The following is a 25,379-nucleotide window of genomic DNA, read 5'->3' on the forward strand; positions in this document are numbered from 1 at the left end:
ATCACCCATCAATCACCCCCTGTCACTGCCACCCATCAATCAGCCCCTAACCTGCCCCTTGCGGGCAATCTGATCACCCCCCCACACCAATAGATCGCCCACAGATCCGACATCAGATCACCTCCCAAATCCATTGTTTACATCTATTCTCTCCTCTAAACACCCACTAATTACCCATCAATCACCCATCAATCACCCCCTATCACCACCTGTCACTGTTACCCATCAGATCAGACACTAATCTGCCCCTTGCGGGCACCCAATCGCCCGCCTACAATCTCAGATTGCCCTCAGACCCCCCCTTATCAATTCGCCAGTGCAATATTTACATCTTTTCTCCCCTGTAATAACCCACTGATTACCTGTCAATCACCTATCAATCACCCATCAATCACCCCCTGTCACTGACACCCATCAATCACCCGCTGTCACTGACACCCATCAATCAGCCCCTAACCTGCCCCTTGTGGGCAAACTGATCACCCACCCACACCAATAGATCGCCCGCAGATCCGACAACAGATCACCACCCAAGCGCAGTGTTTCCATCTATTCTCTACCCTAAACACCCACTAATTACCCATCAATCACCCCCTGTCACTGCTACCTATCAGATTAGACCCCTATCTGCCCCTAGGGCACTCAATCACCCGCCCACACCCTCAGAATGCCCTCAGACCCCAGCCCTGATCACCTCGCCAGTGCATTGCTTGCATCTATTCTCCCCTCTAATCACACCTTGAGACACCCATCAATCACCTCCTGTCACCCCCTAGCACACCTACCCATCAGATCAGGCCCCAATTTGCCCCGTGTGGGCTCCTGATCACTCGGCCAAACCCTCAGACCCCCTTCCGATCACCTCCCCAGTGCATTGATTGCATCTATTTTCCCCTCTAACCACCCCCTGAGACACCCATCAATCACCTCCTGTCACCCCCCTAGCACTCCTATCCATCAGATCAGGCCCAATACAACCTGTCATCTAAAAGGCCACCCTGCTTATGACCGGTTCCACAAAATTCACCCCCTCATAGACCACCTGTCATCAAAATTTGCAGATGCTTATACCCCTGAACAGTCATTTTGAGACATTTGGTTTCCAGACTACTCACGGTTTTGGGCCTGTAAAATGCCAGGGCGGTATAGGAACCCCACAAGTGACCCCATTTTAGAAAAAAAAGACACCCCAAGGTATTATGTTAGGTGTATGACGAGTTCATAGAAGATTTTATTTTTTGTCAAAAGTTAGCGGAAAATAATTTTTATTGGTTTTTTTTCACAAAGTGTCATTTTTCACTAACTTGTGACAAAAAATAAAATCTTCTATGAACTTGCCATACACCTAACGGAATACCTTGGGGTGTCTTCTTTCTAAAATGGGGTCACTTGTGGGGTTCCTATACTGCCCTGGCATTTTAGGGGCCCTAAACCGCGAGGAGTAGTCTAGAAAACAAATGCTTCAAAATGACCTGTGAATAGGACGTTGGGCCCCTTAGCGCACCTAGGCTGCAAAAAAGTGTCACACATGTGGTACCGCCGTACTCAGGAAAAGTAGTATAATGTGTTTTGGGGTGTATTTTTACACATACCCATGCTGGGTGGGAGAAATTTCTATGTAAATGGACAATTGTGTGTAAAAAAAATCAAACAATTGTCATTTACAGAGATATTTCTCCCACTTAGCATGGGTATGTGTAAAAATACACCCTAAAACGCATTATACTACTTCTCCTGAGTACAGCGGTACCACATGTGTGGCACTTTTTTACACCCTAAGTACGCTAAGGGGCCCAAAGTCCAATGAGTACCTTTAGGATTTCACAGGTCATTTTGCGACATTTGGTTTCAAGACTACTCCTCACGGTTTAGGGCCCCTAAAATGCCAGGGCAGTATAGGAACCCCACAAATGACCCCATTCTAGAAAGAAGACACCCAAAGGTATTCCGTACGGAGTATGGTGAGTTCATAGAAGATTTTATTTTTTGTCACAAGTTAGCGGAAAATGACACTTTGTGAAAAAAAACTATTAAAATCAATTTCCGCTAACTTGTGACAAAAAAATAAAAACTTCTATGAACTCACCATACTCCTAACGGAATACCTTGGGGTGTCTTCTTTCTAAAATGGGGTCATTAGTGGGGTTCCTATACTGCCCTGGCATTTTAGGGGCCCTAAACCGTGAGGAGTAGTCTTGAAACAAAAATGACCTGTGAAATCCTAAAGGTACTCATTGGACTTTATGCCCCTTAGTGCAGTTAGGGTGCAAAAAAGTGCCACACATGTGGTATCGCCGTACTCGGGAGAAGTAGTACAATGTGTTTTGAGGTGTATTTTTACACATACCCATGCTGGGTGGGAGAAATACCTCTGTAAATGACAATCTTTTGATTTTTTTACACACAATTGTCCATTTACAGAGGTATTTCTCCCACCCAGCATGGGTATGTGTAAAAATACACCTCAAAACACATTGTACTGCTTCTCCCGAGTATGGCGATACCACATGTGTGGCACTTTTTTGCACCCTAACTGCGCTAAAGGGCCCAAAGTCCAATGAGTACCTTTAGGATTTCACAGGTCATTTTGAGAAATTTCGTTTCAAGACTACTACTCACGGTTTAGGGCCCCTAAAATGCCAGGGCAGTATAGGAACCCCACAAATGACCCCATTTTAGAAAGAAGACACCCCAAGGTATTCCGTTAGGAGTATGGTGAGTTCATAGAAGTTTTTATTTTTTGTCAAAAGTTAGCGGAAATTGATTTTAATTGTGTTTTTTCACAAAGTGTCATTTTCCGCTAACTTGTGACAAAAAATAAAATCTTCTATGAACTCGCCATACTACTAACGGAATACCTTGGGGTGTCTTCTTTCTAAAATGGGGTCATTTGTGGGGTTCCTATACTGCCCTGGCATTTTAGGGGCCCTAAACCGTGAGGAGTAGTCTTGAAACTAAATTTCTCAAAATGACCTGTGAAATCTTAAAGGTACTCATTGGACTTTGTGCCCTTTAGCGCAGTTAGGGTGCAAAAAAGTGCCACACATGTGGTATCGCCGTACTCAGGAGAAGTAGTATAATGTGTTTTGTGGTGTATTTTTACACATACCCATGCTGAGTGGGAGAAATATCTCTGTAAATGGACAATTGTGTGTAAAAAAAATTAACAAATTGTCATTTACAGAGATATTTCTCCCACCCAGCATGGGTATGTGTAAAAATACACCCCAAAACACATTATACTACTTCTCCTGAGTATGGCAATACCACATGTGTGGCACTTTTTTGCAGCCTAACTGCGCTAAGGGGTCCAAAGTCCAATGAGCACCTTTAGGCTTTACAGGGGTGCTTACAATTTAGCACCCCCCAAAATGTCAGGACAGTAAACACACCCCACAAATGATCCCATTTTGGAAAGTAGACCCTTCAAGGTATTCAGAGAGGGGCATGGTGAGTCCGTGGCAGATTTCATTTTTTTTTGTCGCAAGTTAGAAGAAATGGAAACTTTTTTTTTTTTTTTTTTTTCTCACAAAGTGTCATTTTCCGCTTACTTGTGACAAAAAATAATATCTTCTATGAACTCACTATGCCTCTCAGTGAATACTTTGGGATGTCTTCTTTCCAAAATGGGGTCATTTGGGGGGTATTTATACTATCCTGAAATTCTAGCCCCTCATGAAACATGACAGGGGGTCAGAAAAGTCAGAGATGCTTGAAAATGGGAAAATTCACTTTTTGCACCATAGTTTGTAAACGCTATAACTTTTACCCAAACCAATAAATATACACTGAATGGGTTTTTTTTTTATCAAAAACATGTTTGTCCACATTTTTCGCGCTGCATGTATACAGAAATTTTACTTTATTTGAAAAATGTCAGCACAGAAAGTTAAAAAAATCATTTTTTTGCCAAAATTCATGTCTTTTTTGATGAATATAATAAAAAGTAAAAATCGCAGGAGCAATCAAATAGCCCCAAAAGAAAGCTGTATTAGTGACAAGAAAAGGAGCCAAAATTCATTTAGGTGGTAGGTTGTATGAGCGAGCAATAAACCGTGAAAGCTGCAGTGGTCTGAATGGAAAAAAAGTGGCCGGGGTAGAAAGCCCTAGGTCCTCAAGTGGTTAAAGAGGAACTTTACCGAATATAACTGTGCTGTATTTGTGGACTTACTGCGACTGAAGGATCTACCAGGATGTAAGGCAGAGTACCGAGGTGGGAGGATGGCAAGGGAGCCAACGCCCTAAAGGGAGCTAGAGATATTTGCTTCCTCCCAAATTCAAAAATAAGAAATAGTGGATGGAGGCAAGCAATAAACAGCATTATGTATGAAAGTGATGAGCTTTGCAATTTACCTTTTCGCTGCACCAGGCTTCATCACACATGTGGTTTGATGCACTAAACTGCAATAATGTTGTTATGCACAGATAGTGCATGGCAATATTACCATTACTACCGACAGCAGTGTACAATGAGTTGCGCTTTTAGCCCGACCCGTGGTGCTCGAGTAGTGCGAAAATTGCAAAGGTAAGGCGCATTACTAATGGTAACATACCTTGGTTATGCGTGTTACCATAGCAATGCTTGTGCTACTCCAGTATCGTGGGTCATGCTAATTGCGTAATAGCTAATAGCGTAACTTGTGGAACATGCTGCCAGTAGTAATGGTATCTCAAATCAACAGAAGATCAGCTCACTCCAAATTACATGCAGATCATTGTAAATATTTATTGTACAAAACAGTCCTTCACATAGAGAAGTGTCACAGACAGGTGCCGGCAACTTGCATTAGATAGGAGTCATGGGACCCCCATAGTCCATCAAAAGCATTCCAGCACAAACCTGTCAATAATCAACAATTGCATAGTATGAAGGATAAACGAGTCCAACATGCAGAGAAACTTCACGTGTGCATGTTAAAGCTGCAACAGACACTGGCCGAGAGCTGTTTCGGACATGCTGCCCGTCCTCAGGCTGTAACACGTGCACCCTGAGGTGCACCATCCCCTGTTTGCGCACAACAATATTATCACAGTTTAGTACATCCACTCATTGGTCACATGTATGAAGTGTCCTACAACCCATCACACGTCGCACCTTTTATGCTGGTGGAATGGAAAATGGCACTCGGGAAGACAAGATTTTTAAAAGACATGAGGTCCCCAAAACCTGATAAAATGAAGCACGCTGAGCATAAGCTTATCCAAAAGGTTTGTGCCGCTGTTAGAACCTATATTGTATCGCAGTGGCTCAGCTGAGTTATCATAGAGTTTCAGAGAATATTCAAATTACAATCATAAATGATAAAAATAAATGTTACTATCATGAATAATATTCCCAACTTTACAAAATCTGGCAACCCTGATTCCAGTCTACTCTTCACTAGGTCTAAGAATGCCATTGGATTTATTACAGAAGTTTGCATTCTTAAAACGGAAGGATTTTGTGATTTTTCAGGGTGGAATGAGCAGATGCATTACTGGAAATCGTCCCTTTGTAGTAAGCTAAACACACCTCCAGAACCACTGGAATGCAATGTGTCAGCTTGTTAATTAGGATTCTTATGTCTTTCGATCCAACCCTGTGCTATTAAAATATTGTGTTCCTTTAGGGCTCGATACTATCCTTTTTGTTGTTCACCATATATGTGCTACCACTCATAGAAATCATCCAAAAACATGGTCAGACATACCATTGCTAAGCTGATGACACCCAGCTATATTTGTCATTCAAACCCGCCATGACAGACCCCATTCCAAAATTAAACACATGCTTAGCTGATCTGCAGTAGTGGTTGAATGACTTCTGGCTTAAAATGATGACAAAAATGAAATTCTTATTATGGAAGATCAGCGCCGAACAGCAACGTAGTCCTAGACTAAGACAGCACCAGTGAGGGTAGGGAACTCAGATCTTACTAGCGCCAACACTGTGCACAGCTTGGGTGTACTGGTTGATGGGGAATTAAACTTCAGGATTTAATTTTCAGCTGTTGTGAAACATTCCTTTTTTTATCTAAAGAATATTACTAAAATTAAGCAACTCATTCCTTCAGAATATCTTCCAACCCTAGTTTACGCCTTCATCACATCACGGCTGGACTACTTCAATCCCCTCTATGAAGGCCTTCAGCTAGTATAGAATGCTGCTGCATGGCTGCTAACAAGCCAACCCTGCCAGTGCCACATAACCCCAATCTTTTTCACACTCCACTGGCTACCCATAAAATGGGGAATCCTCTTCGAAATTGGCATGCTAAAAATCAAATCTTTACAGGACCTGGGTCCCAGATACCTGAAGGATTAGTTGCAACTGCGTCACATTTCCCACAACCTCAGATCAACAGGATCTAATATCTTGACCACCACCAAAGTCCTACTAAAAACCTTTTGAGCCAGTTCTCTGTCATGTTGCCCCTACCCTTTGAAATGACTTGCCACATCCAATCAAGACAGCTCCAACCCTGGTGGCTGAAAATCCACCTGTTCAGTCTGGCAATTATAATCTCATAACTTTTTCCCTGTAACACATCACTGTACTTATTTGAGCCATGCTTATGCGCTTTGGATCATATTGGAGAAAAGAGCTTTACAAATGTTTTGTTGTTGTCGAGCTGTGAGTTCACCTATTGTACCCTCTGGGCCCTTCACATATTTCATTCTTGTTCATGTGTTACTCCTGGACATCTTGCTATACCAATACGATGATTCCGTTTGGTTATTAAAGACCCAAATTGCACTTTATTTCTACTGCATTTTTGTTAGTACAGTGACTTTTGAAGTATAAAACACTTATATAAGCGAGAGATCCATGAACAAAAGGTTCATTAGTTAGTAGAAGATGAATTTTGTTCATCCGCCCATATTTGCAATTCATTCTTGACACAATTGTCTAGCTGGTGATCTTTCACGTTTCAAAAGAGGCATGAGTATGAAGATGCAGATCAAGGATACAGGAATGCTGAATGTTCCAGCATTCCATCACTGTTGTGAGCTCTGTGCAGTCAGGCTTTGTTAGGGACTAGCAGTACTCCTTTTGAATTATATTTCAGACCTTTTGTTTTGAACAGATGTATTCAGTTTCTTGACAGGGGCTTGATTATCAGCAACATTCATTGCTGTGTTATGAACATGCAGGCCACAAGCAGATTTACTACTTGCATTTAGATATTAAGACAAATGCACATGATGGAAATTTAAAACAAAAATGAACAAAGAACTCTTGCAGTGAACCAGTACAATAGCATATACAAGTGCAGTAACCCATATTAAAGCATTCTGGACTGAAACAATGGGAAATGGTGTCATTGCAGACACTGGGCACAGTTTCTTCACACTGTACCACCATTCATTCTTGGGACAACTCTAGGTGATCCCTACAACAACAGTGGAAGTTGTATTTGCAGCTACAGGAATATGTTGGCAGGTCTCCACATTCTTATGGTGGTGTTGGAGATTTTGGTCCGTGTACCACCCAGGGCACCCGGTCCCTGGATTTCAGCATCCACAACAGTTATACCTGTTGCAGCTACAGCAACCGGCTGGAGGTTCATACAGGACATCACTGGCCATTTATGTATGGGAAGGGCTAACATTGCAATCTGATGTTGAGTGTAATAACCAATTTATGTTGAAATCATTAATATAATAAAATATACGAATCTACAGACAACTTGGATTGTGTATTATTTTTGTACTTGCGTATATTCTTGGGAATTGCAAACTGCAGTTAAAGTTTCCAACCTGAGTGCATGATGTACTAGTGAAATAAACTAAAGTCTGGAATGATGGGACTGTGTGTTTTGGTAATCATGGTTCAGTATCACTGCTAAATATAGGACGCTTCAAACAGATTTAGCCTAAGTGCAGTAGATTCATAAAATAGTTCTCAGATGTTCTCGGTGGGAATTGTGATTCCCTTCTCCTCCCAGAAAGATCAACGACATACTTCATAGGTACTAGTGCCAGTATTACACCAACACCTCCCCCCACCCCACACTCTTTTTTTTCATCAGGCAGCTTGCCCACACTTCAGAGTACAAGCCGAACCCAGAGATAGAAAGGGAGCAACACTGTGCAGCTGGGGAGCTGGACTACCCTAGTCCACGGTCTCTCCTTGCTTGTACTAGTGCTGTTTCCTTCCTCCCTGCATCTATGCCCGGCCCGCATTAAAGACATGTCCCAACCTGAAGCGGGTTGAAAGAAAGAATAGGGCAGAAGTGATGTCACTGTTTGGCACCTCAGAGAAACAGTAAAGATGTAAACCAGCAGAAATATTTTCTTTTTTTATGTTGCATTTTTCTTGAAGTAGAACTGAACTCAAAACTTTTTATCTGCTCCAAAAGATAAGCAACAACATAATAATAACGTTTAAAGAAAAAACATTTTTGTTACATCTTACAGATCTCCTTTAATAAATCCTGCTTTGATGGAAGCAGACAAATGGTTAACATCCTGTGTTTACAAATCAGCTGCTCTGCTGAGGACTGCCAAGATTCCTGAGCTGACATATCTGAGAGATCAAATTACGCCTGTGATTAGTCACAGATGCGGGAGAATTAGACAGGCTAAACTCTCTAACTACATAAAGGGTACATTTCTCTATGTTTTCCTTCTGTGCAAGGGCCCGTTTCCACTATAGCGTTGCGGAATCGCCGGCGAATCACCGCAGGCAAATCGCGTGCGGGTGCGATTCCGCATGCGTTTTTTGCCGCGATTTCGCATGCGATTTCGCATAGGTTAGGGTGATGCGATTTTAACCATGTCAATGCCTGTGTGAATTAACATGGGTACCTATGCGAAATCGCATGCGAATTCGCGGGAAAAACCGCATGGGGAAAACGCATGCGATTTCCCTATTAAATACATTGCGTGCCATTCGCCTGCATTCCACACGCAGGCGAATTCTGAGGACCCTACCATGCAGATTTTTTCTGCACAGAAAAACGTTCAGTAAAACACACAAGTGGAAACAGTCCCATCCACTTGTACTGGCCATGCGAATTCGCATGCGGGCAACGCATGCGAATTCGTGATAGTGGAAACGGGCCCCAAGAGTTCAGGTCCACTTTAAATCTGACAGTGAACACTAAATAAAATAATTTCTTATTAGATGATTTATTTTATTTTCCAGTGAATATGGAGTTTAATACCACTTTAAATGCAATAAAAAGAAACCATTTCATTTTGCTTCTGTTTTGATATATATAAATAATTCCAGTGCTAAATGCATATTTTAGATCTTTGTAGTTTTCCCTCATACGGTATGTTTCAGAAACAAAGTGTGACACAAGGAAGTTAATTGATTCCCGTGACAACACTAACAGTTGCAGGAATAATCATGGCGTAAGAGATACGTACTCAAAGAAAAATGCTATGTAAGCTTGGGAAAACAGACGCAGATTCAGTTATTCCACCGATATTCTGAAATTGGCATAGGTTCTGCTTATGTATTGGCCAAATACAAGAAGAGTATATCCTGCTGTGTTGATTGATGTACCGTAAGCTATTTATTGAACAAAGTATTCCTGAATCCTTATTCTCTGTGTCTGAACAAAGTATCTAGGCATGGCAAACTAATATATCCATATAAGGTGTGCTATGCTGTCATGCTAATCAGACTGAGCCGTGCTGGTAAAAATACCCATTCTCCTTCGTGCCACCATATTCTGCAACAATCAACATGACAGCTAGGCAAATGACTTGTTTTATACATGGTAAGAAATATGGCGCCCTAATTCATGCGATTACACAAGGAGACTGCTTTAGCATTTTGAACGTAGCTGCTACATCCTAGAGGAACAGTTACTGATATAACTATTGTCTCAATATTGTGCTGTGGAAGGTGTCAGCACTATATAAATATATAAAAATATTATGTACTGCTCTATAATGCATATGTGATCTCATAGAAAAAGAACTGGAAACTCAGTACAGCACATTGCATAGCCACTGTGCAGTGTGTTCAAATGCAAAGCATATAGTGTGAGTAGTGCAAATAAGCCCTCACTGACCCCTAACCTTAACCTTCCTTATCACTGCCTACATAAAAATCCATGGTGATAAATGAACCTTACCCTAACCCTCAAATGAAAAGTTAACAGAAAGTCCACAAAAAATAAACCAGTGCTATATGAAAAGAAAAGCCAAGCCCCACGCCAAAAAGATTTGCTTTTCAAAGTGAGATCTCAAGTTATTATATAAACACAGACCACCTTGTTCTGGAAGCATCCATCACACCTGCACAGCACAAAGCAGTTGTCAATGCCTGTTTGACCAATCAACAAGTCTGGACCTTGTGCAAATATAGACCTACAGAAAATCTGTGTTGTCATGTGAACAGATTTTGCTAAATCCAATCAGGACATGGAAAGCACTTGCTAAATTCTATTGTATATTATGAACAGTGTTTAGCTTGATTGTCAGACAGCAGTAAAACACACATCCCACATTGTAAGATGCTGAATATGCTTTTTATTTTATTTTTATCTTCAACTGTCTGTGAGTGGAATGAAAATAATTGACATCTGTAGTCCGGAATGGACTCTTCTCAGCAGAAAATACTCTTGAGGATTTCTAACAGCTGCTGAAGAGTTTTTACTGTTGCACCCATTGGCAGTATTTGGTTTATCAGCAGTATGCAAAGTTCTGGCTGTGGTGATGTGGAGAACCGTGTCTTTAAGGCTAAGTCCGAAGTGTTATGAGGGAGTGAAGCATACCCTGCTAATATACATGGTATGACTGCATTAGATCAGTATATATATAGTAACCTTTGATGCAACCAGTTTCCTGATAGCCAATACAATCTGAGTTACAGAACAAATACTGGTACTTGTGGCCAGAGGCATAGCTACAAAGCCACTAGCCCCAGTGCAAACTTTACATAGCCTCCCATCAGGTCCCCACAGCAGCCACTCTAATGACATGGACTACCACATCTGGCTTTACAGCCCATGTGTGAGAGGGGTGTAGGCAGAGGGAAATCAATAGTTTATTATTACTACCCCTATTAAAAGCACATCTAGAAATAATAATTACCACTACAGTACCAATAAATTATTTCAGAAACTGACGGATGATCCATCTAGACCACTCTGTTTGAAAGCCTCTGGGGCGGGCCCAGCTTCTGCATCCTCTGTTTCTATACCAGCACCTGTGAGCAGTGCTACTTCTCCTCCTGTGGTACAACAGCATTGGCTAAGCCTGCCAAGCTGGACACACTTCCGAAGCCGCCCATCCAGTAACAAGGCTCACCACATCTACTCACTAATGGCCTCTCTGTCTTGTTAAAGCAAACCTGGTCCTTTTTTAACAAAAAAATAAAATGCCATTTGCTGAGCATTATCCCTTCTATACATTGAGCCAGTGACCCAGAACAACTATGCACATCAGGTGATCTGACTTAAAGAGGAACTCCAGTGAAAATAATGTAATAAAAAAAGTGCTTCATTTTTACCATAATTATGTATAAATGATTTAGTCAGTGTTTGCTCAATGTAAAATCTTTCCTCTCCCAGATTCACATTCTGACATGTATTACATGGTGACATTGTTACTGTGGACAGGTTATGTAGCTGTTTCTAGCTGTTCTGGCGGTTACAGACAGCTGTAAACAGCCATTTCCTGTCTGTGAACATTGTTACATTGTGGCAGTTTGCCCAGAGTACCACGGTATTCAGAGCTTCTTGTGGGAGGGGTTTCACCACAATATCAGTCATACAGCGCCCCCTGATGGTCTGTTTGTGAAATGCAATAGATTTGTCATGTAAAAGGAGGTATCAGCTACTGATTGGGATAAAGTTAAATTCTTGGTCGGAGTTTCTCTTTAAAGGTCTGTGGTTGGGGGCTAAGGGAAAAAAAAAGAGTTGCACTTACCTGGGGCTTCTAATGGTCCTACACAGATGTCCTGTGCCCGTGTAGCCATTAAGCGATTCCCCGGTCCCTGCAGCTGCTTCACTTCCGGAATTTGCAACTTTAACCACTTGAGGACCACAGTCTTTCTACCCCTTAAGGACCAGAGCCTTTTTTTCCATTCAGACCACTGCAGCTTTCACGGTTTATTGCTGTTATACAACCTACTATCTAAATGAATTTTCCCTCCTTTTCTTGTCACTAATACAGCTTTCTTTTGGTGCTATTTGATTGCTGCTGCGAGTTTTACTTTTTATTATATTCATCAAAAAAGACATGAATTTTGTCAAAAAAATAATTTTTTTTTAACTTTCTGTGATAAAATGTGTCAAAGTAAAATTTCTGTATACATTTTTGTCCAAATGTATTGTGCTACATGTCTTTGATTTAAAAAAAAAAAACATTCAGTGTATATTTATTGGTTTGGGTAAAAGTGATAGCGTTTACAAACTATGGTGCAAAAAGTGAATTTTCCCATTTTGAAGCATCTCCGACTTTTCTGACCACCTGTCATGTTTCATGAGGTGCTAAAATTCCAGGATAGTATAAATACCCCCCAAATGACCCCATTTTGGAAAGAAGACATCCCAAAGTATTCACTGAGAGGCATGGTGAGTTCATAGAAGATTTTAGTACCGCCGTACTCAGGAGAAGTAGTATAATGTGTTTTGTGGTGTATTTTTACATATACCCATGCTGGGTGGGAGAAATATCTCTGTAAATGACAATGTTTTGATTTTTTTTTTTTTACACACAATTGTTCATAAACAGAGAGATTTCTCCCACCCAGCATGGGTATGTGTAAAAATACACCCCAAAACGCATTATACTACTTCTCCTGAGTACGGCGGTACCACATGTGTGGCACTTTTTTGCACCCTAACTGCGCTAAGAGGCCCAAAGTCCTATGAGTACCTTTAGGATTTTACAGGTCATTTGGAGGCATTTGGTTTCTAGACTACTCCTCACGGTTTAGGGCCCCTAAAATGCCAGGGCAGTATAGGAACCCCACAAGTGACCCCATTTTAGAAAGAAGACACCTCAAGGTATTCCATTAGTAGTATGGTGAGTTTATAGAAGATTTTATTTTTTGTCACAAGTTAGCGGAAATTGATTTCATTTTCCACTAACTTGTGACAAAAAAATAAAAACTTCTTCTATGAACTCACCATACTACTAACGGAATACCTTGGGGTGTCTTCTTTCTAAAATGGGGTCACTTGTGGGGTTCCTACACTGCCCTGGCATTTTAGGGGCCCTAAACGTAAGGAGTAGTCTGGAAAGCAAATGCCTCAAAATGACCTATGAATAGGACGTTGGGCCCCTTAGCACACATAGACTGCAAAAACGTGTCACACATGTGGTATCGCCGTACTCAGGAGAAATAGTATAATGTGTTTTGAGGTGTATTTTTACACATACCCATGCTAGGTGGGAGAAATCTCTCTGTAAATGGACAATTGTGTGTAAAAAAAAAATATCAAAAAATTGTCATTTACAGAGATATTTCTCCCACCCAGCATGGGTATGTGTAAAAATACACCCCAAAACACATTATACTACTTCTCCTGAGTACGGCGATATCACGTGTGACACTTTTTTTGCAGCCTAGGTGCGCTAAGGGGCCCAAATTCACGGGTCATTTTGAGACATTTGGTTTCTAGACTACTCACGGTTTAGGGCCCCTAAAATGCCAGGGCAGTGTAGGAACCCCACAAGTGACACCATTTTAGAAAGAAGACACCCCAAGGTATTCCGTTAGGTGTATGGTGAGTTCATAGAAGATTTTATTCTTTGTCACAAGTTAGTGAAAAATGACTTTGTGAAAAAAAACAATAAAAATTAATTTCCGCTAACTTTTGACAAAAAATAAAATCTTCTATAAACTCGTCATACACCTAACGGAATACCTTGGGGTGTCTTTTTTTTCTAAAATGGGGTCACTTGTGGGGTTAATATACTGCCCTGGCATTTTAGGGGCCCAAAACCGTGAGGAGTAGTCTGGAAACCAAATGCCTCAAAATGACTGTTCAGGGGTATATAATCATCTGCAAATTTTGATGACAGGTGGTCTATGAGGGAGCGAATTTTGTGGATCCGGTCATAAGCAGGGTGGCCTCTTAGATGACAGGTTGTATTGGGCCTGCTCTGATGGATAGGAGTGCTAGGGGGGTGACAGGAGGTGATTGATGGGTGTCTCAGGGGGTGATTAGAGGGGAAAATAGATGCAATCAATGCACTGGGGAGGTGATAGGAAGGGGATCTGAGGGTTTGGCCGAGTGATCATGAGCCCACACGGGGCAAATTAGGGCCTGATCTGATGAGTAGGTGTGCTAGGGGGTGACAGGTGGTGACAGGAGGTGATTGATGGGTGTCTCAAGGTGTGATTAGAGGGGGGAATAGATGCAAGCAATGCACTGGCGAGGTGATCAGGGCTGGGGTCTGAGGGCGTTCTGAGGGTGTGGGCGGGTGATTGGGTGCCCTAGGGGCAGATAGGGGTCTAATCTGATGGGTAGCAGTGACGGGGTGATTGATGGATGATTGATGGGTAATTAGTGGGTGTTTAGAGGAGAGAACAGATGTAAACAATGCACTTGGGAGGTGATCTGACGGTGGGTTTGCGGGCGATCTAATGGTGTGGGTTTGTGATCAGATCGCCTGCAAGGGGCAGGTTAGGGGCTGATTGATGGGTGATTGACAGGTGATCAGTGGGTTATTACAGGGAAGAACAGAGGTAAATAATGCACTGGCGAATTTATAGGGGGGGGGGTCTGAGGGCAATCGGAGCATGTGGGCGGTTGATTGGGTGCCCGCAAGGGGCAGATTAGGGTCTAATCTGATGGGTAACAGTGACAGGTGGTGATAGGGGGTGATTGATGGGAAATTAGTGGGTGTTTAGAGGAGAGAACAGATGTAAACAATGCACTTGGGAGGTGATCTGACGGTGGGTTTGCGGGCGATCTGATGGTGTGGGTTTGTGATCAGATTGCACGCAAGGGGCAGGTTAGGGGCTGATTGATGGGTGGCAGTGACAGGGGGTGATTGATGGGTGATTGACAGGTGATCAGTGGGTTATTACAGGGAAGAACAGAGGTAAATAATGCACTGGCGAATTTATAGGGGGGGGGGGGGGTCTGAGGGCAATCGGAGCGTGTGGGCGGTTGATTGGGTGCCCGCAAGGGGCAGATTAGGGTCTAATCTGATGGGTAACAGTGACAGGGGGTGATTGATGGGTGATTGACAGGTGATCAGTGGGTTATTACAGGGAAGAACAGATGTAAATAATGCACTGGCGAAATTGATAAGGGGGGGTCTGAGGGCAATCTAAGCGTGTGGGCGGTTGATTGCATGCCCGCAAGGGGCAGATTAGGGTCTAATCTGATGGGTGACAGTGACAGGTGGTGATAGGGGGTGATTGATGGGAAATTAGTGGGTGTTTAGAGGAGAGAACAGATGTAAACAATGCACTTGGGAGGTGATCTGACGGCGGGTTTGCGAGCGATCTGATGGTGTGGGTGGGTGATCAGATTGCCCGCAAGGGGCAGGTTAGGGGCTGATTGATGGGTGGCAGTGACGGGGTGATTGATGGGTGATTGACAGGTGATCAGTGGGTTATTACAGGGGGATAGATGCATACAGTACACAGGGGGGGGGGGTTGGGGAGAATCTGAGGGGTGCGGGGTGATCTGGAGCCCCCAGTGGGCAGTTAGGACCTAAAATAAAAAAATAGCATTGACAGATAGTGACAGGGAGTGATTGATTGGTGATTAGGGGAGTGATTGGGTGCAAACAGTGGTCTGGGGGTGGGTGGGTGGGGGGGGTCTGAGGTGTGCTGTGGGCGATCAGGGGGCAGGGGGGGGGGGGGGTTAGATCAGTGTGCTTGGGTGCAGACTAGGGTGGCTGCAGTCTGCCCTGGTGGTCCCTTGGACACTGGGGACCACCAGGGCAGGAGGCAGCCTGTATAATACACTTTGTATACATTACAAAGTGTATTATACACTTTTTAGCGGCGATCGTGGGGTTAACAACTCGCCGGCACTTCCGAACGACCGGCGGGTTGTCGTCGCGGGTGGGCGGAGCCAGTTGCCGGGGGAAGCGTGTGTCGCCAGTGACGCGATTGCTCCCTCCGGCATGCCGAAAGGACGCAACGCCCATGGGCGTATTGCGGTCCACTTTGCCGCCGCCCATCAGCTGTGGGCGGTCGGCAAGTGGTTAAAGTCACTACACCTGTGCTGCTGTGTCCTTGCTCCCACTGACGTTAAAGGAAGCCAATGAGACGAGTGTTCTTTCAGACTTTTGGGTACCCTAAGGCCCTTTTCACACTGGCACAGTGCGTTAACCTGTTTTGCCGCAGGGTAACGCTATGCCAATGAAAGTCTATGGGGAATATCATACCTGGTGCGATACAATCCACCGTAAATGCCCGATTTGCCGCAAAAGCAACAGTGCGTTGTCTGGCAACATGTGCGGCTAGGGCGATGCAGCCCTTTTAACCACTTAATGTTTACTTTATTTCCAAATACTATATTGTCACCATACTTTGTACTAGGGACATAATTAACATCTTGTGATAATTAGGACAAATGGGCAGATAAAATGTGTGGGTTTTATGTACAGTAGCAGACACAGGAGCAGCTTCTTCCCTTCAGCTGTCAACTCTTTGAACTCTGTGGACTCTCCTCACACTTAACAAAATTAGCAGTCAACTCGATGTTTTTGTTATGCTTATCGGCTGTATTCTTTATAAGTGTTTGTATTGTATGTCCTGTTTCACATTATCCCTGTACCTGCCAAAACCAATTCCGGGCACGACCCAGTCGTGCTTGGCACAATAAAAGATTCTGATTCAATACACTTTAGCGCAATTCTAAGTCTGGCCACAGGAAGTGAGCGCTTGTGAGCCTTACTTCCTGCTTGGCTTGCAGCCAGAAGGAAGATTACCACGCATTGCCATGGTAATCTCCAAAGACTATTTTTAGCATTGCAGTGCATTGTGCTCATCACACCACAACGTTTCTACAATGCCGGTTTCCAGTGTGAAACTGGCCTTATGGTTTGAATGTCTTGCTGTCATTTATGAAGATGTAAGACAAGAGACCCTATTATATGTAAAATTCATAAGCAGAGTCAAATATGATATTAATAATACTTTCTGTGCGAAGAATTGCCAGACTTCAATTGGAAATTGTACAACTCAACTAAGGAAAGTGGGTTTTACAATTCAAGTGCACACAGGCTGTCTTACTGAATAAAATCATTGTCACTCACCCAAAAGTGTTTTGTGTTCAACAACAGTATAATATAAAGAACAGAACATCCCGGCCATCATCTAAATAATTAACAAAGCTTGTGCTCAGTTACCTTAGTGTTTCATAAAATATGTAGAAGCCTCAGAGTCTATCTGCTGTGTGTGAGCTGCAGCTCTGTGCCCGCCAAGAGAGCCAGGAGCTATCAAAATAACTTAAGAGAAGGAATTTTAATGAATAGATTGCAGAGGCTATAAATAAGGCCTGGCAAGTAACTCGGGTCTGTTGCCCAGTCAGTGTATTAATACATCCACAGAACTAAAAATGAGGTCCTATCACGTGAAGTTGAGGTTAATAGTCACATTGCCTTTCCGCAAATTATGCATACACTAGATAAGGGTCTCATAGATAAGATCACCCATTACCGGTACAGAACAATGAGTAGTACTGTCACCTTGTAACAATTCTATGGTCTACAAAAGACCTATACCATAGGTGTGTAAACACCAACAATTAGTGTTGCCAGTAGGGATTGGGACTTGATGCTTGGGTGACAGGGCTGAATGCAGCAAGCTGTACCCTTCTCACGCATTCTGTTACTATGGAGGGGGCAGGAGGGATAATGATGTAGTGCACTTCAGCTTCCAGCTTTGTAATTGAGGATTGAGGAGGAGAACTATGCACTCTACCAATGTGGTCTGGATCTATGGATCTCTTGAACACACATTAGGAGTCTGTAGACACGCTACGTTCTTCGCAGATAGTGCCCAGCTGACCACCTACCTAGGTCAATTACATTGGGTCGCTGTGTACAGGGCTTTTGAGATTGCAATAGCTGACATTTCTGATCCCATTCTAAAAGGCCAGTTGCCTTGCTATCGTGTTTATCCTTGAAAAATCCTTTGACCATAGCTTATATCCCTACCCAGACAAAGCAATAGCACATATTTTATTCCGACCAACTACTGGAACTCAAGCTGAGGTTAGAACTCTACATCACTGGGCTGGGAAGTTCACTACCAGCGATGAGGTGAATTGTAAGGAATATACACTCTTCAAAGAAACTTTCAAGAAATCACCCGTTGAAGGAACAGAGAAAAAAAATCAAAAAACAATACAGTGATCCGTTCCGTACATAGCTATCCTTATCTTTTTCAAACATGGCAACACACTCACACATAACCTTACACATCTTATCCAGCAACCAAACACAAACAAAGCAATGCATACAGTTCACTGTACTGAAGAGTGTAAAAATGTGTACTCTGGGGAGATCAAGCAATCACTGAGTAAGTGTGTGTCCCAACATTGCAAGTCAAGGCTGTTCTACCTAATACCTCAAAGAAAAGATTTTTTTTTTTTGAGGATGGCGAGTTCTACATATTGGACATAGTATGCAACTGGATTGCATTTTACAATACTTCACTTCCTGGCCTAGCCCAGGTGACCATTACAGCTTGGTGGTGCATCTTTCAAGGCTCATAAAACCATGTACTGTACATGTTCTAACGCTGCTGATGAGCTTAGCGCAAGGTGAGCTGAATAACAGCTCACGCTCCTGCCATTTAAAATTCCCGGTGGTGTTAAATACTATTCCCCCTCTGAGTCCTAGCAACTCGGAGAGAGAAGTAATTTGGGGTTCGGCGATTACCAGAACCCTGAATTACCCTAGCACGTGACATGCAGTATAGCATTAGTGCTCGCAAATACAGGTGTGGACATCACAAACTTCACCCCCTTAACACACACCTGATCTGAAGGATGGACCCCTTTATCTAAGGGAGTGAAGTAGTAGATTGGGCCCCCTCACAGCTCTGGCCCCACCGTGGCTGCAGCAGCAGCTTCCCTGTAGTTACGCCCCTAATTGTGTCCTTTTATAGGGCTCAACATTCTTGAACCCCTCTGATGATCATGGTGGGCAAGGTCCCAATTGCTAAGCAGAAGTGTGGTCTGGAGGAGGATTTCTCCACTAGAGATTTTAAAAACCGGGGGCTGTCATCAAACCTAAGGTGTGGGAACCTAATAACCAAAAACTTGGCCCCTTCTGCAGTCCCCATAGTAGCATGTGTGATCTGCTGTGGCCATAATTGCACACCTGTACAGAAAAAAAAAATTACACGAACGACTTTTTTGAAAACTTGTATGTCTTTTGTAATTTTTTAAATAAGATTTTTCTAGCAATGAACTGTGCTAATCATTGAACCAAATGTAGTCACTTAATGTGGGTGCAATTAAACTTCAGAACATAAAAACCTATCATGGTAAAAACACATTGTTGTTTTACTTCCTGTGGCTTCTAACAGTCAATCCCATGTATAGGTATTCAAAGAATTAGGAGTAACTCCTCTGCTTTCACAATGTCATAGCTGGTGATGGTGTGGGCAGGCCCAGCATGACTCAGGGACAGGACAGAACAGGCATAAGCAACAATTTTATTCTGAGTGTCTCATTAAACGATCAGCTGGTTTTCATATTAATAGCCCTTAAAAAAACAACAGTGTTAGGCCCCGTTCACACTTGCGTTTTGCCATGCAAATGGACCGGATCCTGATCAGATCCTGATCGGATCAGGACCTGATCCGGATCAGAACCGTACGGTTCCGATCCGGATCCGGTCCGTTTGCATCAGGCATGCATCAGACTGCCATCCGGATCCGCGGGCAAAAAATAGCGAAATTTAAATAAAAAATGTTGGGGTCAGCAGAAGGTGCACCTGTAGAATCAGGTTCCTCCGCTGTAGGCCTCACCTCCACCTCCGACATTCTGCCAAACAGCTCCAGCACGTCTGTCACTGCTGCTCCACTCCAGACATGCTTGGCCCATGTGTCCCCATCCGAAATGGCCGCTTGGATACGCATAGGAAGTGGGGTAGAACGTCAGGTGTTTGTAGGCAGTGTGTTCTGTGCCTTCCGTTCCCCATTGGTTTCTGTGTTCCGGATGGTGCTGTCAGGCTCCGGTCCGTCTTCGGTCCGGGTGCGTGGACCGGAGATCCGGACCCAAAAAATAGCGCATGTTGGAAAAGTGTCCGGAGTCCACATCCGGTCCGGCTCCGTACTGTACGGAACGGACACGTGTGAACGTCTGCATAGCCTTTGCATTGCTATGCGGAACGTACGTTCCGTTTGTACAGTATACGGTCCGGATCCGGCCCGGCGAATCCGGACAGGGAACGCTAATGTGAACCGGGCCTTAATATGTTACATGTAAAGACTTACCCAAGTCCTAACGGCACACATGTGAGACTTGTACAACCAACAGGATGCATTACAGAATCTGCTTACAAACGTAGATCTTATTTGCAGTTCAATAAACAAATAGCTTCTGTATTCTGAGGTAAATTAGGTCTCAAATAAACAAAACAAGGATTCTGATTGGCTGGGCTTGGCAACTGCATCACTTCTGCTCCAGTTATCTCCATACTTGGACTGATAAATGTAAACACATTCTACCCCCAGGGAGGGGGGATGGTGTAAACATTTTAAAGGATACCCAGTTTCTAAATAAAGTGTTCTTTTACCTACCCGGGGCTTCTCCCAGTCCCCGTAGTCTTGTAAGTCCCTCACTTTCCTCTAGTGTTAGGTATCGGTATCAGGATGTTAGTGTTAGGCGTAAGTAGGGGTTAGTGTTAGGCATAGGTATGTGGGGTTACTGTGAGGTATAGCTCATGGAACCCAATAGAAGATATTGGTAAAATACATTACAGATATTTAAACTATCAGCAACAGCAGGTGCCCAAATTAACAAATGCTATTATTATTAAATATTAATGAGAGGAGGAAGCAGTTGCACCAACCTGTTATAAATGTCTTTATTCCAAGAAGTCACAATTTCAAGTGCATCAAGTGCCCAGGCTGGTGAGTGACTGGGGGTAAGAACATCCTGCTTCTCTAACACTTTCTATCAGTCGGGCGTCTGACAGGATTTCTTTAAAGGGGGAGACAAGAGCAGGGAGATGACATAGTTGTTATGAACTCACATTGTTCCTCTAATAAGCTGTAAGTGGACTTGTAATAAAGATAAATAAAGATATTTAACTGTGACTGAGAAAACTGAGGTCACAGAGCTGACTTAAACAGGGATCTATTACTTGAAGCAACTGACTAAATCGAATTAGAATATTGTTATTGTATCTGTTAAACTTTATGTATTCCAATTCTGTGGTGCACTTCTTACCTGAATTTCCACTTTTTACTTGTCTGACAATTGCCCAAGTGAGGGCTGAAAAGGGAGGCCAAGGCCTGATGTTTTCCAAGTAGGAATGCATTTTCTTTGTTGTACCAAGAAGTGCCTGGGTGAATTATCCTGCGCTTATCAGTCCTTTGGCTGCATGCTAAAGTCTGCTCTATGGTTTCATTTATCTCAGGTATGTTTTAAGTGAAGCATAAATCCAGGCTCAGGTCTAGTCTGTGTGCCGCGCGCTGTATGCCAGCAGCCGCACTGCTGCATGCAGGAAATCATCCCGACAGGCCGGGATGAATTAGAGCAGTGTTGGCTTCTCTGAGCCTTTTTTCACAGATGCCACCGCTGGTTAAATTACTTTGTGTGGAAGAATGGCACTATCCCCGTCTCCACTAGCAGCCAGCAAACACTTCAGGAATGTGGTGTCCTCCGTAATAATTTGTAGCTCCTTTTCCTTGGCTGTGGTTGGAATCCTAGAAACTTTATCGAAACAGGACAAAAATGATTCGCTCTGGTTTTAGACAGCTTAAAATCTGTGAATTGTGTATAAATGAGCTTCCAGTGAATGCCCAGGCATTTTGCTGGATGCCATAAAGTGAGCTGCGTGGTCCAAGCATTTCATATGTGCACACTTTTTATTTTATGTGCCTGAAAATAAAATCGAGGCATGAGCCAGTTTATGCCAAGTCTGTAGACCACACGGTTGTTACTTCTCTATGCAAGCAATGCTATATGCTTTCTCTGCATATTCTGCTATATTTCTTTACAGGACTTTCATAAAGGAATATAAAAGGAATTGGCAATATGAGTGCATTTGGATTTAAAATAAACCATACGTATAAAGGCTATGACGAGGATAAATGGAGCGTGGGCGAAATACAGTGAATACAAGTACTGTATCCAGTGAAGGTCCAACGCACTCCACCGCAAAGGAGAATGCACACGGCATACATTTGTCGGCAGCGACAAACAGACAAGAGACAACAGCGTACATTAAGAAGCGACAATTTGAGCTGGCGACAATTGTATACGCGCGACAACAAACAAGGTGAAGACACGGACGGAAGCTGTCTGCCACGGACTACATAGGGCTGACCGGTCTTCACCGGATGTTTGCACAGAAGTCTGTTGGTAGCGACTCTGCCATCTGTAGAAGATTTTCGTACACACAGCAGGACAAGAACAGACAACGACAAAAGGCGCGAGCGATTGAACAGTTTAATCTCTCGGCCAAGACCTTATCTGCAGACTGTCGTCGCTCACAGCATACACACCAATGAACTGCTGTGTGACACGTGCCTGTACAGACATTTGTACGCCGTGTGTATGGGCCAGAAGTCAAAGTCCTCAAGTAGACTCCACATGTATACAGTTCAAAAAACTTCAGAGCTACATGAACGGTCAGTATCACTATTCCATCACCACAAATACCCTTTAAAGTGCAGGCTTACCACATTTCCATAAGACCCACATTATAAGGTAGCATATGAATGGTCACAGTGACGGGCTTTCCTTCCCTGTGATTCCCTTTAGATATCACACTGTCAGTTGTCCTTCCAGGTGGCACAGAAGCTCCCAGCATGCAAATAATATCCCAAGAGATCAAAGTGCTCTCCGTTAAAAAAAACACCAGCTTTATTCTATTAAAAAAAAGTCCAGTACTTAAGGGCCCTTATGACAGAGAACCCCAGAAGACAATTGCGTATCTAATCCCAGTGGGGTACCGTCATCCCATCTGCCATCCGTTAGCCCGGCCGGTTTCGCTATTGCGTCATCAGGGGCATTGCATTCCCCTGGTGACGCAATAGCGAAACCGGTTGGGCTAATGGTTGGCAGATGGGATGATGGCACCCCACTGGGATTAGATACGCGATTGTCTTCTGAGGGTACCTGTCACACTTCTGTATATACTGGGCGTGTTTTTTTTTGTTTGTTTTTTTAACTGTGAGCACTTGGATCTCTTGTGATATATTATTTGCATGCTGGGAGCTACTGTGCCACCTGGAAGGACAGCTGACAGTGTGACATCCAAAGGTGATCACAGGTACAGACAGCCCATCACTGTGACCATTCATACGCTCAGACCTTATAATTTGGGTCTTATAGAAATTTGTTAAGCCTGCACTTTATAGGGTGTTTGTTGTGATGGAATAGTGATACTGACGGTCCATGTAGCGCTGAAGTTTTTTGAACGGATTACATAGCAATACTTTCTCAGCCATGCATAGGCCATTATGGAATTGTTTAGTCATAGTAATGCCATTCATCATCTAGCAACTCTTGGAGGGGCTGGTGGCACCACGCTCTGCAATTGACAGGTTGCTGGTCTCTGGAAATGAGGAGTCCCCAGATTTTTATTTCTGTCTGTCTTTATTTCTTGAAATTTCATCCTCCTTCCTTTCCCATTAGATCATAGGGAGCATGAAGTATGGGGACAAAGAGAGCAATAAAAATTTTTAGTGTGCAAAGGGGTTAAAACAACTGAAAGCTCTGTGTACAGTCTGAAGTGGCATGGAGTCAGCTCTGGCAGGGCAAATGACTGCTGCATACAGCTAATTTTGATACACTGTTCCATTAATCTTGTTCGGCTCCTTTCACAAAAAATGAAAATGTGTGTAAATTTGCGTTCCCCTCACATACAGTGGAGGAAATAATTATTTGACCCCTCACTGATTTTGTAAGTTTGTCCAATGACAAAGAAATGAAGTCTCAGAACAGTATCATTTCAATGGTAGGTTTATTTTAACAGTGGCAGATAGCACATCAAAAGGAAAATCGAAAAAATAACCTTAAATAAAAGCAACTGATTTGCATTTCATTGAGTGAAATAAGTTTTTGAACCCTCTAACAATAAAAGACTTAATACTTAGTGGAAAAAACCTTGTTTGCAAGCACAGAGGTCAAACGTTTCTTGTAATTGATGACCAAGTTTGCACACATTTTAGGAGGAATGTTGGTCCACTCCTCTTTGCAGATCATCTCTAAATCCCTAAGGTTTCAAGGCTGTCTCTGTGCAACTCTGAGCTTGAGCTCCCTCCATAGGTTTTCTATTGGATTAAGGTCCGGAGACTGACTAGGCCACTCCATGACCTTAATGTGCTTCTTCTTGAGCCACTCCTTTGTTGCCTTTGCTGTATGTTTTGGGTCATTGTCGTGCTGGAACACCCATCCACGACCCATTTTCAGTTTCCTGGCAGAGGGAAGGAGGTTGTCGTTCAGGATTTCACGATACATGGCTCCGTCCATTTTCCCGTTAATGCGATTAAGTTGTCCTGTGCCCTTAGCAGAAAAACACCCCCAAAGCAAAATGTTTCCACCCCCATGCTTGACGGTGGGGATGGTGTTTTGGGGGTCATAGGCAGCATTTTTCTTCCTCCAAACACAGCGAGTTGAGTTAATGCCAAAGAGCTCTATTTTGGTCTCATCAGACCACAGCACCTTCTCCCAGTCACTCACAGAATCATTCAGGTGTTCATTGGCAAACTTCAGACGGGCCTGCACATGTGCCTTCTTGAGCAGGGGGACCTTGCGAGCCCTGCAGGATTTTAATCCATTGCGGTGTAATGTGTTTCCAATGGTTTTCTTGGTGACTGTGGTCCCTGCTAATTTGAGGTCATTCACTAACTCCTCCCGTGTAGTTCTAGGATGCTTTTTCACCTTTCTCAGAACCATTGACACCCCACGAGGTGAGATCTTGCGTGGAATCCCAGAGCGAGGTCGATTGATGGTCATTTTGTGCTCCTTCCATTTTAGAACAATCGCACCAACAGTTGTCACCTTCTCTCCCAGCTTCTTGCTAATGGTTTTGTAGCCCATTCCAGCCTTGTGCAGGTCTACAATTTTGTCTCTGACATCCTTGGACAGCTCTTTGGTCTTTCCCATGTTGGAGAGTTTGGAGTCTGCTTGATTGATTGATTCTGGTGTCCTTAATCCGGTGTCCTTAATGAGGATGACTAATTGAGTAGAAGTGTCTAACCACTCTGTGGGAGCCAGAACTCTTAATGGTTGGTAGGGGTTCAAAAACTTATTTCACTCAATGAAATGCAA

The 25,379-nt window shown here is 43.3% G+C and overlaps 1 protein-coding gene across 15 annotated transcripts in view; it reads left to right on the forward strand.

Annotated features, from left to right (window-relative positions):
• The window catches only part of SORBS2 (sorbin and SH3 domain containing 2), a 403,972-nt gene that overhangs the window by 195,406 nt on the left and 183,187 nt on the right, over positions 1–25,379 (forward strand). The window lies entirely within an intron of this gene.

This window comes from Hyperolius riggenbachi, chromosome 1 (assembly GCF_040937935.1).
Source record: "Hyperolius riggenbachi isolate aHypRig1 chromosome 1, aHypRig1.pri, whole genome shotgun sequence".
Taxonomy (NCBI): Eukaryota; Metazoa; Chordata; class Amphibia; order Anura; family Hyperoliidae; genus Hyperolius; species Hyperolius riggenbachi.